At 43.0% G+C, this 16,104-nt stretch overlaps 1 pseudogene; it reads right to left on the bottom strand.

Moving 5' to 3' along the window:
• Positions 1 to 13,570: 13,570 nt before the first annotated feature.
• Positions 13,571 to 13,688, bottom strand: LOC124796910 (annotated as a pseudogene).
• Between the last annotated feature and the right edge of the window lie 2,416 nt (positions 13,689 to 16,104).

Genomic DNA, 16,104 nt, shown 5'->3' with positions numbered 1-16,104 from the left:
ACAAACACTCGCTACGTATGTACCATGTCATTTCTCTCCCACGTATTGAATGCTTGTATTCCCATCTCTCTCAGGTGTAGACTTTACTGCTTAAGGACTTTTCTCGTAAGGTTATGCTGTGTATGAATCAATAATATTTTAAAGAGGAAGAGGAGGGGAAGGCTATAAAAATCACTGGTCATTTGTACAACATCCAACAACCTTCCATGAAGCATTTCCTAACTGACCGTAGCTGACGAAGGAAATTTTTCTCACACTGGTAACTACAAGAAGATAATCTGAGAATAGTGTAGCTGCTCCTCGAGGAAGGCTGAGGAAAAAAAGAGAGGCTGGATTAAATTATTACACATCCTTATGAAATGTACAATTCAGCACTCCTCGAAACATGGTGCTAGTACAGAAATGGGTCTTGTAGCGTGAGAAGACAGTTTCAAAATCAAATTTCTAAATACCAAGAATCAGGCTGACTAGTGTCCGTATTAAACGCATTTACACTCCAACCTTTTTGCTGCCACAAGAGTTTGAAATGACGAGAAATAAGACGTGCAGAAAATAATATGCTTCAAAATTTCCCGGCAGTATTCTGCAGGTACGATTGAAGATATTTGCACACAGTCCGCTGTGTTTGCTCATCAGTTGTACAAAAACCTTGAGGAGAATAACCACTTTAAATGTTCACCAAAATGCTGGTCTAAAAGTTTCGACGCGCTAATTATCGGAAAAATTAAGTCTTCATCAGTCTTAACAATAAGAATAACCTCTCTGCAGTGGTAGCGAGTAATACGCGTTACTATTGCGTGACAAGTTCAGTAGAGGCAAGCAGTGAAATTAGCGACTGTGTGTTCTGAAAGAGAAAATAATTTAGAGGCTTTGAACGTTTTTCATTCCCCTTTTTAAAATATAGAGTGGATATTTTGTACTGCTAGTTAGTGGCTGAGATGGTACAGTAACGTATTTAGAAATACAGACGTGGTTCAGTTTTTCCGTGTCTCCTTAATCAGTGAGGCACGTTCTGCGGCATTCTCATGAATGATGCTTGTCTCGTTGCTTCTTGCATCTTTGTCTGCCTAAAAACTATACTTGCTGCATAACTGATTCGGAAAAGGATTTCTTTTGAATGTGACATTGGAAAGACCACAAGTTGAAAAAGGATAGATTTGCAAGAAACATCCAGGAAAAAGTTGCTTATCTGAATTCGAAATCTTATCGCTAGCACCGCGCAGAAAATTAGTCAGAATTTATTTCATGAATGCCCATCATGTGAATTTGTAATTTCTTAATTATTGGCGTACAGAGGGAGGAGGCTCAGTGATTAAGGTGATGAATTCGTGTATAGGAGGAGAGGGATTAAAACCTCCTTCTGTAAACAGTTATGTTTTCTCTGATATCTGTAACTCTATTGATGTGAACCTTGGGATAATTCCTTTGAAATAAACACGATCTATTTCCCTTCGCATCACTGTCCAATTGATGCTCCGTCCATTATAACCCCGTCGTCGACGGCGTGGTTAGCCCCAACATTCACTCCTTTCCTTTATTTGTATAACATGAAGAGCTTTTTGCAAGTCTCGCGAGTGCTAAGTTCCATATCATTCACAGAAACGAAATGTTAAGCATCTGGACGCTAATGCGGTAGCGAATTTCCAGGACAATATTGAGTGCCAAGATCTTAATTACAAAACCACAGATACGGTGAGAAATGGTAAACAATGTGAGACTGCCGCTAGGTGATTCGCATAGCGCCAACCGCACAACGGTCCTTCGTCCGGCGGATCGCCTTGATTGTGTGTAATTACGCGTATTTCCTGGCGCTGCCTCGGGCAGCAATTAGTATCTTGGAAACTGGTTCCCCGAGCGCACACTGTATCTGTCGTATGGTCTTAATTCTCCGTTTCCTCCGAGCAGATGTCTTCCCCATCTGTCGCGAGGGAAAGATTGCCTAAGTGCTGTACTTAAAGAGATTTGTTCCTAAGAGAAATATTTATGATAGAATTCCAAAACACAAAAATTCTATTTTCTTCTATCCTATCTTGATGTACTTAGCATAAATCGATTACTTCTGATTAACGTTGTAGCTGCCCATACTCTCTCATTTCGCCTTAACCGTGACTCATTGTACATACATGATAACAATCTCTGATAATTGCAGCATAATATAGGAAAGTAACGACTTAATTACGTAACGAGCTTTTCTTTTGTTGAAAGTACAGTCGAACTTCAATAAATCAAGCAGAAGTAACATATTAGTTGCTAGTGCTTGAGATGTGACTGTCAATTAAATACGTTTGCCATCTATGATATTGACGTTTAGTCAGTTGTATTTTATTTACCCTAAGGTAGCTACAGAGTCGACATATATTGTGCGTAATAAGTTAACAAACAGGCTACGTTACCAGACGGCTTGACTTACGAAAATCTTTTTCAGAGCGTCATTCATATTGCCTCTACAAAATTTCAATATCGTAAAGGTAATTAGGATAACTGGCTTGTAAAACGGCGCTTTCAATTGTGCTGTTAATTAATAAGACGTCAAAGGTCTCAACAGACATTTCTCTGGCTTAAAAAGCAACTCAAAGCCATGACATCAGAGACAGCGAAACTACTCAGACTCAGCAATGGTCATCACAGGTCTGTGTTGTATCTTTCGTGATGAAATCGTCCCAGAACTGGTATCTGTGAAAATTTACGAAAATCGTGAATGAAATGCTCAGTTTCGTAGCATTTATGCACTCCATTTTCGAATTATTTAGTTTTACTTCGTTTCATTTATAACTTTATCCATTCATTGTTCATCTTGTTGATGCAGTTAATAGTACTGCAGTATTTTATTTTATAGTTTTTAGTACAGTCGGAATTGGTTGACCAGCCCCAACAGCCGCGCGCGCTAGCACGTTGCTTCCTGGGATTCAGGGAAAAGCACCGGTCCCGGATCGAATACGCCCGGCGAATTGACAACGAGCCTGAATGTGCCTTGTGGCTATTAGGCGGAAAAAAATTGGAAATTTGTGGTAAGGTCTTACGGGACCAAACTGCAGAGGTCAGCGGTCCCTAAGCTTACGCACTACTTAATCTAACTTAAACTAACTTACGCTAAGGACAACACAGACAACCATGCCCGAGGGAAGACTCGAACCTCCGACGGGGGAGTCGCACGGACCGTGACAAGGCGCCTCAGATCGCGCGGCTTTTTAGGCGGTTTAGCCCACCCAGCCAAGTGAATACCGAGCTGGTACGCACATCTGGCCTCAGTTACACGACTTGCAACACGTTCTCACACTTTCCCATGGGATAACACTAGATGCAGACGGATGGGGTACACAAATCATGCGACCACCTTCTACCACTAACATTACTAAATCTGGAATAACATGGCGACCGGGGCGGAAAAAGAAGGCTTCCGTCAGAATTGGTTCTCTGCGAATTCCGTGGCAGATGCACACGGCTTTATTCTGGTGAATAGATTTCTACTGAGTACTTTCATTAAAGCGCCGCTAAACTGAATCACAGTGTAAAAATCAAACAAAATAAAAATACACTCGGGCGATTCTTATTAAAATTTTCTTCTGCACACTACTAAGCTCCCGTGACACAGAAACTGTGCCTCCGTGTTAACCCTCGCAATATTTCGAAATAAATATTTATTGCTTTTAATTAATTAAAATCCATAAAAGTTTTAAATTTTTCAGTTGAACTAAATCCACAAATTTGCGTCATAATAGTAGTAGTGGCTTTACCCAACGAGTATCAAATATATTTTCAGGTTTAGGACCTTACTTACAGATCAGCATCTCTTTAAAATGTATATTGTGGGTTAAATTCGACAAATTTGTATTTTATAAATAATTTTTTAAGGTGAGCATAAAGTATCCCCCCCATACAACTCCTCCCACTCCCCATTGGCAGTATACGTTACTGAAAGTGCGCTTATGTAGCTAAGAGTGTGCTAAAAGATATTTTTAGGTTCTGAACACTACTTACTAATCAGTATCTCTTTAAAAAGTGTGTTGTTAAAATAAGTCAACAACAATTAACGAATTTTGTTGTTCTTTTCGGGTGGGCATAAAGTGCAGCTCCCCTGCCCCCCTGCCGGTAATGTGCGTCATTGCATGCGTTGTCACTGCTAGGGCTAAAACAGGGCAAAATCAAATGTGTGTGAAATCTTATGGGAATTAACTGCTAAGGTTATCAGTCCCTAAGCTTACACACTACCTAACCTAAATTATCCTAAGGACAAACACACACACCCATGCCTGAGAGAGGACTCGAACCTCCGCCGGGACCAGCCGCACACGCTACGGTCGCAGGTTCGAATCCTGCCTCGGGCATGGATGTGTGTGATGTCTTTAGGTTAGTTAGGTTTAAGTAGTTCTAAGTTCTAGGGGACTGATGACCACAGATGTTAAGTCCCATAGTGCTCAGAGCCATTTGAATCATTTGAACTAGCCGCACAGTCCATGACTGCGGCGCACTAGACCGATCGGCTAATCCCGCGTGGCTAAACAGGACAGTTTTCAGAAATTTAGAATAGGTAAATGTGGCAAAACAAAACGTATTTTCCATTTTTATCAAAAAAGAGCAAATGTTTTTAATGAATCCGCAGTGTCACGTAATCAAAAATTGTTATTCTTAAACATAACGATAGACGGAAGCATGATGTGTTACTTCGTCATTTGTTATTATGCCCTGTAGGTAATGCACACGGTTGAAGTCTACCGTTTTTAACCAGACAACAGACTTTCAACGCGTGTCCCGACACCTGACCGGCTCAAGAGCCTGGTAACCCGAGTCAGTGGTGGCGGGCAGCGCGGGTCATACCGGCCGCTGCGGTTGTAAAGAGGAGCTGGCAGCTTCTCTGCCGGGGAGTTTGTGGTCAGAGCGTTTAACGTGCCTGCAGCTGCAGCCGCGACGGCCCGCCGAGCCGGATCTCCCTGCTCGCCGGGGGCCGCTGAACCTGGCTGGTCTCACCAAACTCAAAGGTCAGCTGCCCAGCCCACAGATCACTTTGCTTTCGTTAGGGAGTCCCGCCAACAAACTGCAGTGTAGTGGGGAGGATTCTTTGTGTGATGAGGTCGCAACAGCATCTTGTCGCATAGCAATCCTGACCTCAAAAAGTGGGGTATCAGTCTATTCTATGATTTCAAAATTAGCGGAGCATGATCTCGTACAACTACGGGGAGTAATAACGCAGGGGTGTATGAAGTCAAAGATAAATCAAGCCCAATAGTAACGGAGCGAATGGTAACCTACAAGATTGTTAGCGTTGAATCTTGCTTATTATTCGGCAAAACATGAACTTCTTCAACATGGAAAGTTTGTTTCAATTTGTTGTTAGATCAAATTACCCCTTTCTCTTACATAGTGTTTGGCTACATGGCATCATACCCCAAGAAAACTTCGCCTAAAAGAAAATCAGCCCCATCACATGTACAGCACAATCTATAAGTAATTTTAAACACGAACAGTCATCTGATGTAGAACCCGTCGGTTCGAAACGGATAATGCCACTATTCGTTATTAATAAATAACGTTATTAACGGTGGAAATGCTGTTTCTACTTTATTGTGCCGGGTAGGGTAGTCGATCGGTCTGAGGCATCTTGTAACGGTCCACGCGGCTTCCCCCGTCGGAGGTTCGAGCCCTCCCTCGGGCATGGGTGTTTTTCGTCCTTAACGTAAGTTAGCTTGATTTAGTAGTGTGTAAGCTTAGGGACCGATGACAGCAGCAGTTTGGTCCCTAAGACCTTAACAAAAATAAAAAAAAATACTTTACTGTAAGAATTAGCTTGTAATAATAGATACGATGACGAAATAAATATCGGGTGAACAGCCTGGAATGGTGTGCATAGGACACTGTCCTATGCTCACTCATACCAGGCTGTTCACCCGAGATTTATTTTGTCATAAAATACGCCTGGAGGAATTGAAGAATCAATAGATACAATGCCTTGTTGATGCCTATTTAGAAAAGTTTAGAGCCGGTTTTCAGAGTGAAATTTACGAATACTCCTGATATTCTTATAGATCATTTAGAACGCTGGCAGGTTAGCAGGTTAGCAACCTAAGACCGTCATCACACACACACACACACACACACACACACACACACACACACACACACACACACACTTCCGACCTGAAGCAACCATCTATAAAGATTAAAGTAGCTTTAATTACGTTTGTCATAAAAACTGATTCTTCGAAGCATCATTCGTGAACGAAATGGGAAAACTTTATTACACGTAACAACCAAATTTACACTTTGCAACGCATCTCTGAGTGAGTAGCTAAGTGCAGATGCAGATATAAAAGGTGCACCATCGTCGCTTATCTGGATTCTTGGCAAGCAAAGCAGTAGCTCCTTCTCAAACTTCGGGACTCTTTATCTCGGCCCCATCATTTGGTAGTCTCCTCTTAGTAAATCTACCTGCAGATCACTGAACCTGCAGACCTTCCGTTATGAAACTAAAATAGTTTGAATGTGAACTGTAGCCGCCGAAGTTTTTAAAAGAGCAAGATTCAGTGTTACAAATTTCTTATTGAGTTTCACAACTACACCATTGCCCAGTGCAGTGTTGAAATATCGTGTTCTTTATCGGCGGTATTCACTTTTCTATTCTGAGACAAGTATTTCTAGCGGATTATTACGTGTAATCTACTCTAATACGGCACGCTGCGACTAGGTGAAAAGAACAGCTTTGTACTGCTTGTCAAATTAAATTGTTTCTCTCTTATAACACGCAAAATGGTTTCGGATACCAAATGTCGAAAACCTCAGATTATGCCCCGCACAATAATGTTTTAAGCTATTTCTCCATTATCTTAGCATTAAGGTGAAAGTTATTATAACTACAGGATTTGCTAAAACTTTTCCCGCCCTGGCAATTACATGCAGCTGTTCGTCTAATACGATTCAGGTACTCGATTCTATACAACTAAAGAGAGGCCTTCCATTCACACCATTCCCTCAAATCAAACTTTGTAATAGGAAGGAAGAATGAAGAAAACTTACGTTTAGAGAAAATTTAGTTAAAAAATGTTTTCTATATGTCATTAAGGCAACGGATCAAGTCCAATCCGCGTTTAACTTATGTACTAGATGGTGAAAGTAGAAGATAATTTATGCCCAGAAAAAGATGTTGTATCCTACAAAGAAGAGTGATAAAAATGAATGATCTCTTTTATTCACAAACAATTCTAAATGTTGATCAAGCTTACCAATAACCTCACTCTAATCGGACACAGAATTAAGGTTATAAAAATAGTAACATTGTATTGCAGTAGTCTATACAAAATGGAAAGCTCACCGACTTCAGACTATCCAACCTAGTGATAGAACTGCGTGTGAACTCATGATCTGACAAATGCATCGCTGTTTTGTTCCTGCAATTGGTTAGAGTGATTCGGAATGTATAATATGTCCACACCCGGTTGTTTTTGAAGTCTGTAGACTAAGCCTTTAAGATAAATGATACAATTTTTAAACGAAGACAGTTAATTACCTAGTCTCAGAGAGCCGTATAAATCACTGGAGTCTTATTAGCATAGCCCCGAAGAAACATTAGACAAGAATTTGTGCTGCACGCGTCACTCCTTGTAACTCCTTTAAAGTGCACCCAGAAAAATCGCTCGCGCCGGACAAAAGATAATTACACGATCAGCAATCAGTTCGCTCACGTCCCGTTGGCCGAGAAACGTGCGGTATATTCGGTTGCTCGATGAGTCTTCTGGGCGAGCAACAAAGAGCGCGAGGCAGACAAAAACAAGGTGCTCCTGTCGGCGATGCGCTGTGCCCGCCCTCTGTTGTGTTTGCCCAACAGAGAACGAAAAGCGCCAGCGCCGGAGATAATTCAAGTCATTATGTCCGCTGTGGCATTAGCGCAATTTTGCACGGACGTCTGGTCGCTACTTTCTATATAAGGGCGCTATTGCTTTTTCTCTGCCGTTTTTTCCCCCCGTACCGGGTCTGTCTGACGTAGATTGAACGAAACATGATAGATTAACTTTAATCTGAGTTTATTAATGCATAAGATAACTATGCCTCGCGCGGCATTGGCCGCTAATGGGTCTGTCAAACGGTGTTCACCACATTAGTAGTCTTTTTGTTTGAGCTCGTGATATGGAAAAATGTGCTTCATTATACCCTGCTCTCAAAATTCTAGCTGCGGCACTTAGTTGCTGTGCCTACAGTATTAGTCCGCCCGAAGCCACTTTCGAACATCGTAGCTTAGGAAATTAATTTGATCAACGCATTATATCAAATATATACCTAATTTGCCAGCAAATATTAAAGTGTTTAAACACAGTTTAAACATTATAGCTTACTAAGGATTAGAATTTACTTCACGAGAATATTTCGTCTTGATTAAGAACTCTTTAATTCCGTAGAGTCCCTTCGTTAGGCATTTATACTGAAACAGCCGAGGTAGCGAAGACATTTCCACAATCTTGAGAAATCGTCATGACCTGTAAAACGAAAAAGGAGAATTAATAGCATTTTCGTGTAGTACTTATATTCTTCACCTATCTTGCAGTCTTACTTTCTACATCTTTTAAAATTTTATTTATTAGTGTTTAGCACTCCGTTGATAATAAAGGTACTATAGTTCTAAGGGCCAAATGTAGAGGACGAAACCGACAGTGCTTCGTTGGGAAAAGAAACTCTTCATTGGTCAGGAAAACCGGAGTGAATAGAAATTGCGATGGCCTACCGGCAGTGCGAAATTGACTGCATAACCTTCCTTATTTCTTTCATCATTTCGCAATAAAGTATGCAGGAGATTTGGCAGTAACTGAAAATACATATTTTTTCACACGTGCATTTAAACGCTCGTCCGAAATTCCAGCAATAATCTAAAGTGCACATCGTTTGTCAGATTCGCTAAAGCATTATCTGTCGTGGCTAATATTGAAAACCAGATTATGTAACAATGGACTGCTCACAATAAAAACTAAATTACATGTATATAACGCTTATTTTATTAGCACCCTTCTCTATAGCTTCTCTATAGGTCGAGTGAACAGCTTTCATCTCCACTGTCTCCGGAGAATCGTTCAGATCCCTTGAAGAGACATTGTACACAACACCGAAATCTTAACAGCTCGCAAGCACAATCAGCATCCGTGCACTTCTGAGCCACCGACGTCTAAAGGTGGCTAGAACATATTGGGCACATGTCTCTCGAATACCGAAAAATCTGCTGTTCGGAGGACTTCAGGAGGGTGCGAGGCAAGTGGGAAGACTCCAATTTTGCTTAAAGGATGTTTGTAAGGGAGACCTGGCCAAGGCCAATATTAATCCAAGTCGTTGGGAAAGTTTTGCTGATGACCGTGTCAAGTGTCGAGTAACTGCGCAAAATGGTGTCAAGCTTGCAGAGGACGAACGCACACAAGAATAAATCAGGAACAGGATAAGACGGGAAGGGACCGGCTTCTGTTCGAAGTACCGCACGTTTCTCGCGTGCAAACTGCAGTAGCGACTGCTGCTCTCGTGTGGGTCTTTTCAGCACAGCAGACGTTGCAGTATGCATCCTTCAAGGATGGGCGGGTGCTAAGGAACAATCATTTATAAGAGGTGTCTTGCATATAGTAAAGTAATGAACGGACGCTTTCCGTTTGCTTTACCGGTAACGGCTCTGTGATCAAATGAAAGATCTCGTGTGGGATAGCCGCTGAGACTTACTTCACGCGGTTCCCGCACCGTACCTTTCGTTCAGACTCGTTCCCTTTCCATTTTCCACAAGCATTCCATCATTTTAGTGGGTAGCTCCCTAGGCACTGCTTAGGAATGAGATTAGATGGTTGTTCTGACGAGCGCGGTATGTTGTCTCTGGTATTGCTGCACGCGGGCAGCACGCGTCGGCGGTGCGTGGTGCGTGACGCACACCCCTGGGCGCGCTAACCGTCGGCAAACACCGGTCGGCATTCCTCATGCACAGGCCGGACAAGCGGCCAACTCCAACCACAGCCGTTTCCAGTCCTTTGGGCAGCCACCACAGGTAGCTCTCTGAACATAGAGGACCCTACTCAAGCCGATTTCGCGAACCATTGCGTTAGAATGCGGCTTCTCTTCCGCGTGTTATCTGAGAACCGAGGCCACATGCTCTCGAGAGCCAACTGTTGCGAATATAAACCTCACGCGACGAGACAAAACGACCGATGAATTCCAGCTGCTGCTAAAACCAGTGCTTAAAGCAACTGTTGGTGCAGAATGAACTGAGAAAGTTGTATGCAACCTCTGTTGAGCAATAACACTGTTAACCAAGAATTGTTGTTTTTATCGCTTTTCATGTTACATCCACCCGGATAGTCGCGTCCTCTAGGGCACTGTTTCCGGGGTGCTGGGAGGCCCACCGGCCCTGAATCGAGTCCGGCCGGCGGATTAACGACGAGAGCTGAAGTGCCGGCTAACGTGAACTTGGTTTTTAGGCGGTTTCCAACATCTGACTAGGTGAATACGAGGGTCGTACCCACTTCCGCCTCAGTTACACGATTCGCAGACACAAATTCCGTCGCGGAAGGGGGAGGGTAAGGGGGAGCTCTACCACTAATATTGCCGAACCCAGTTAAACATGCCGACCCCGTCAAGATACGGGATAAAGGCCAGGAAAAAGATGACGATCCGCTTCTCATGCTACATTTATTGGCATTCAGCTTCGTTAACGTAACGGCGCTATGTTTCTATATTGTTTATCTCTCTTCAAATTGCAAATTTCTTCTTCCTGATTCATTTGCTTTCTCTGTCGATTCGTGCGGATATTTGATCGTTTCCTAGATGCCATCGAGACCATATCGTTCTTCGAAGGTTTTTAAAAATTTTGTCTTCACGATATTTTTCCGTAAAGGAACCTCAGAGAATGATAAGTGTATTATTTAGGAAAGCATGCACAGTACTCGTATTCGGTCACCTTAAAAAGTAAACATCTCAGCCCTCTCGTGGAGGAATGAATTATCCTAACCAACAGAGAAAAATTGGCCAGTTGGGATTAGGATTTGCGTATAAGCTTATGTACAATGACGGTTCATCGATTCCAGGAATTCAGAATCTCGTCGATTTTTGACTGTTATCGACATTGATACTGGTAAGATATCCTCCGAGCGAGAAGACGCTGTGGTTAGCACACTGGACTCGCATTCGTGAGGACGACGGTTCAAAACCGCGTTCGGCCAACCAGATTCAGGTTTTCCGTGTTCCCAAAATTGCTTCAGGCAACTGCCTGGATGGTTCCTTTGAAAAGGCACAGCCAATTTCCTTCCTCCTCCTCGACACAATCGGAGCTCGTTTTCCGTCTCTGATAACCTTGATGTCGACGGGACATTGAAACCAATCTTCCTTTTCCCATGAATTCCAAGACTTTCGAGACTGTTTTAATTCTAAGTTTGAAGCCGGACAACAAATGACAAAATCTTTCCTTCGCGTAACAGAATTAAAAATTAACGACTTCGGATTTTTCCTTTCACTTGTACTGTGGAATCTTTCGTCTTGCCAAATTTTATGATTTCAGACCAACAGGATACGCCCTATAGTTTATGATGAGTGAGTTTGCGAGTATCAAATACGTGGCACAAATCGCTGTATCTTTTGACTGTATTGACTTAGAAGATAACGATTATTATACGGCCAAGGGACCAATCACCTTCGTATGTGAGATAAATTTCAACGTACACGTCTAACCGTTCCTGAGAAAAACGTTTTTTTCTAGACAGGTGGACAGCCAGACAGCCTGACAAAAGAGACATTTTTTCCTTGTGATATAATTACAGATTAACAGTTTCGGATTTTTTCATTTGGTTATACTGTGAAACCTTGCTTCTTGGCAAATTTGATGATTCTAGGTCAACGGACGTAGCCTGGAGGTTTTAATCAGTGAGTTCGAGAGTATCAGAATATAAATGACCGTATCTTTTGACTGCATTGACTTAGAAGTTAACATTTATTACACAGCTAAGTGACTATAGCCCATAGTATATGACATAAACTTCAACTTTCCCGTTCCTGAGAGAAAGGGTTTTAACAGTTGAACAGACAACAAAGTGCTCCTGTAACGGTACCGTTTTTACCGACTGAGCTACGTAACCCTAAAAAGAGGTAAATTTCGTAGGCTAGATGAATTTTATGAGGAGGTTCGAGTCCTCCCACGGGCATGGGTGTGTGTGTTTGTCCTTAGGATAATTTAGGTTAAGTAGTGTGTAGCTTAGGGACTGGCGCTCCCACGGGCATGGGTGTGTGTGTTTGTCCTTAGGATAATTTAGGTTAAGTAGTGTGTAGCTTAGGGACTGGCGACCTTAGCAGTTAAGTCCCATAAGATTTCACACACATTTGAACATTTTTTTTTTTTATTTTACGCGCAAGAAATGTTACGTGCAAGAAGTGTCAAGTCTGAAAGTATCAGCGACTAGGGTGTATTTTATTGAACATCCTATAATACTCATGCGTGCTGTTGAGGACAAAAAAGTGAAAGACAAAGATCACTGGTGACGAAATGGATTTTTATGCAGGAAGAACCGTGTTCGAATCGCTGTCCAGTCATCGGGATTTCCATAGCTTTCTTAGATCGAGCCTGGGGTACTGAAAATAGTTCACGCTAATATGATGATGGTCGTTTACTTCTGTAATCGCTACGAAGCTGGCCGCAGCCAGAAACTAATAATCAAATAAATAAATGACCTACAAAGCATTTCCTCTTAGCTAAAAATTGTCGATGTACCTCTAAACAGACAAGAATCAAATTAAGAAGAATGTCTCAACAAGTCAGTTTCATTCACCAGTATCATCATATCACACATAAATATCTGACAACGTCTGAAGGAAAGAGAGGAGGGAGTGTCGTCATTATCATGTAACACCTGAGCCCTGTTTAGTCAGTGTCGTTATTACACTGTACGTGATGTTGTGACAATGCTGCCGCCATTGCACAGATAGCAAGACGCTCCTAGGGACTCATCGGCCTCTGCTGTGCAGTACTCGTCCGTCTGTGAGAGCAGAGAGAGAGCAGAGCTATTCCAAGCCGGAGAATGTAATCTGAGTCGGGAGCCGTCGGCCAGCCGTTATGTTCCGCAGGCTTAGCACCCAGAGGACGGCAGCTGGCGTGGCCTGGCCTGGCGTCCCAGCAGGTGAGGCGCTGCGAGAGAAGCCAGCGGAGCGCAGATTAGCGGCAATCTCGTATTATGCCACCTGCCAGCCGAGTAGGGCTACTGCTGCTGCAGCGTCAACACAGGGGCAAGGTTGCCCTGTCTTCTGGTACGCGTATCTCAGAATCGGCGTGAATCACTGTTTATAAAAACTCTTACGGACTAAAAATCAACCGGGAAGGGTCTTTGGTGGCATCCTGGGTTCGGACTGAGGGAAACGCGATTAGAACTAAAGTCAAAAAGTACTCCGTCTTCAGGCCACGAATGGCCTACTGGGACCATCCGACCGCCGTGTCATCCTCAGTGGACGATGCGGATAGGAGGGGCGTGGGGTCAGCACACCGCTCTCCCGGTCGTTATGATGGTATTCTTGACCGAAGCCGCTACTATTCGGTCGAGTAGCTCCTCAATTGGCATCACGAGGCTGAGTGCACCCCGAAAAATGGCAACAGCGCATGGCGGCCTGGATGGTCACCCATCCAAGTGCCGACCACGCCCGACAGCTCTTAACTTCGGTGATCTCACGGGAACCGGTGTATCCACTGTGGCAGGGCCGTTGCCTAGAACTAAAGTCAAGGGATAAAAATTTAGATTTTCATAGTTTGTTTATGTCATTCCACTGAAATGTGGAGATTGTTCCATCAAAGGCCGCTTCCTCACACTTGTGCCTTTGTGCCGCTCGCCACTGCTAGGAAATTATCAACGGTCAAGAGAAACAAGCTTGTTTATCTGTTGACCTGAAACAAAACTGTTGGGTTGTGACTTTAGCAAAGTTGATGCTTTCGTCCAGGTTAAAAGTGAGTGGTCGCCTAGAAACTAAAACGAGCATTTCCAGTAAAAACTACTGATATATCGAAACAAGATTCCAAATCCCTAAGAGCCGGAGTCATCGCTTTTGTAGCCACTGTCTTCCCAAAACTTTTATCGCTTCCAAAGATAACAAACCTACAAAAATTCTGCATTGCTACTGTGCCATTCTCCATCTAAATTTACGAACAACACATTCCCACTACGTACTCACTTTTTCTTCAAGCGTTTCGTTATCCTAAACCTCCAAAAGCTTCCGCAGTAACTCATACCATCAATTTCGCACCCCTGTGTCGTAAAATCCGTTCGCAATGAAATTTCGAAATCATAACGCACTCCCTGACAATTAATCCCCCGATGTCGGGCCACGGATTCGAACTGTTCTTCTGAAAGACGAAAAGTGTGCTCGTCTGTTATCTATACTGTAGACATAATGCTGTCTTCTGCTCCATTCCAGTCAGATCTATATAAGATTTCGAAGTGGTACAAAGATTAGCAATTTGCTTTAGATGTTCAGAAATGTTAAAATTGTTCGTTTCACATAAAGGAAGAACATAGCATCTTATGAGTACAATATCAATGAGTCACAACTGAAATCAGTGATCTCAGATAAATGCCCACATGTAACAATATGAAAAGATAGCAAATAGAATGATAACATAGGCTAAGTTGTAGATAAAGTATGTAGCAGACTTAGGTTCGTTGATAGGATACTCGGAAAATCCAGTCACTCAACACAGATGACTGCTTGCAAAAAGTTTTTTTGGCTCATCCTAGAATATTTCTCAAGTCCGTGTAACCAAATAGGTCGGACATGAGACACTGAATGTATGAAAAGAAGAAGGGCTGCACTAATCGTCATTAGTCTGTTTGACTCACGGGAGAGCGTCACGGAAATCCTCATAGGTCAGAAGTAGAGGACACTTAAAATAGATATCAAATACTTCTCGAAAGCCTACTTACAAAATCAAGAACCGGTGTTAAATGAGAAATCTTGGAACACATTTTTCCAGTGTTCTACGGATCGCTCCCATGGGAACGGCGAAGATAAAGTTAGACAAAAAGTTTACTGTTTCTGGTTACAAATTATTTTATTTCCATTGCGCGTTTTAGATGTTTAATCTTTCGTCATAATCAGCTGGATTGATGTGAATAAATGCAACATGTACATGTTTACCAATTTTTGCTAACCTCTGGCACCTATCGAACAGCAGAGAATAAAAAACAGTGTTTACAAAGTATATATGATGATGTATCTAGTACGACAAAAAAAGGGAGCCTCTGACCACTTACTTAGCTATTAATACTTTTACATTTCATTTTTTGTTCATCTTTGCAATCAAGGACCACCACAAAACAATGAGCCATCTACACAGGCAGTTCGGATGTCTAGTATACGTTTTCCTATTTGGTACAATTTCGGCGACTTGTGCGTCGATGTTGATGATGTGATGAAATGATGAGAACGACATAAACAGTCAGTTCCCGAGCGGAGAAAATTCCCGAGCCCGCCGGGAATCGAACCCAAGACCTTAGGATCCACGAGCAGCAGCGATAGCCAATACACCACAACTGGCGGACACCGGTATCAGTATAAACTATTTACAGCGTGCTCAGGGATATTTAAACAGTGACCCTCCCCGCGCTACATACGCGAATCAAACCTCTAATACTTGCCTCGGGCCATGCACGTCAGATTGGTCTGCACTGTATGGATGCGTATGTAGATACTGCTGCAGGTGGTAAACTACTTGACAGGTATTTTCACGCCATCACAGTACTGTGAATCAGTTGCACAAGCAATATATTGAACGCATCCTTCAGACTCCAACACTCTGGAAGTCGACTCATAAACTGGAAGGCCTGTCGACAAAAGGGAGAGCACACCGCAAAACCGTTTCCCGTCCAGATTCAGCAAACTTGAGAATTCACCGAGGCAAGAAACGGAAATAGCGCGCGGATCTCTTATTGGGTCGCCAGAGGGCGGGTCTTATTGGCGCTAAAGAAGCCAAAGGAAACAAAAGCGGGGAATGCAGCGGCCGGCGGGAAGCGTCTTCTCGCGCAGGTCCTCAGAGGTGCGGCGTCGCGCCCGCAAAAGACGGCGGCGGCAGACGCGAACAATGGCCACCGGTGGACGGGCTGAGCGACGCGTGTTGTTTATAGCCGCCAG

This window comes from Schistocerca piceifrons, chromosome 4, assembly GCF_021461385.2.
Source record: "Schistocerca piceifrons isolate TAMUIC-IGC-003096 chromosome 4, iqSchPice1.1, whole genome shotgun sequence".
NCBI lineage: Eukaryota > Metazoa > Arthropoda > Insecta > Orthoptera > Acrididae > Schistocerca > Schistocerca piceifrons.
The sequence above is the reverse complement of the archived record's forward strand: the minus strand, read 5'-3'. Positions and strand labels throughout refer to the sequence as shown.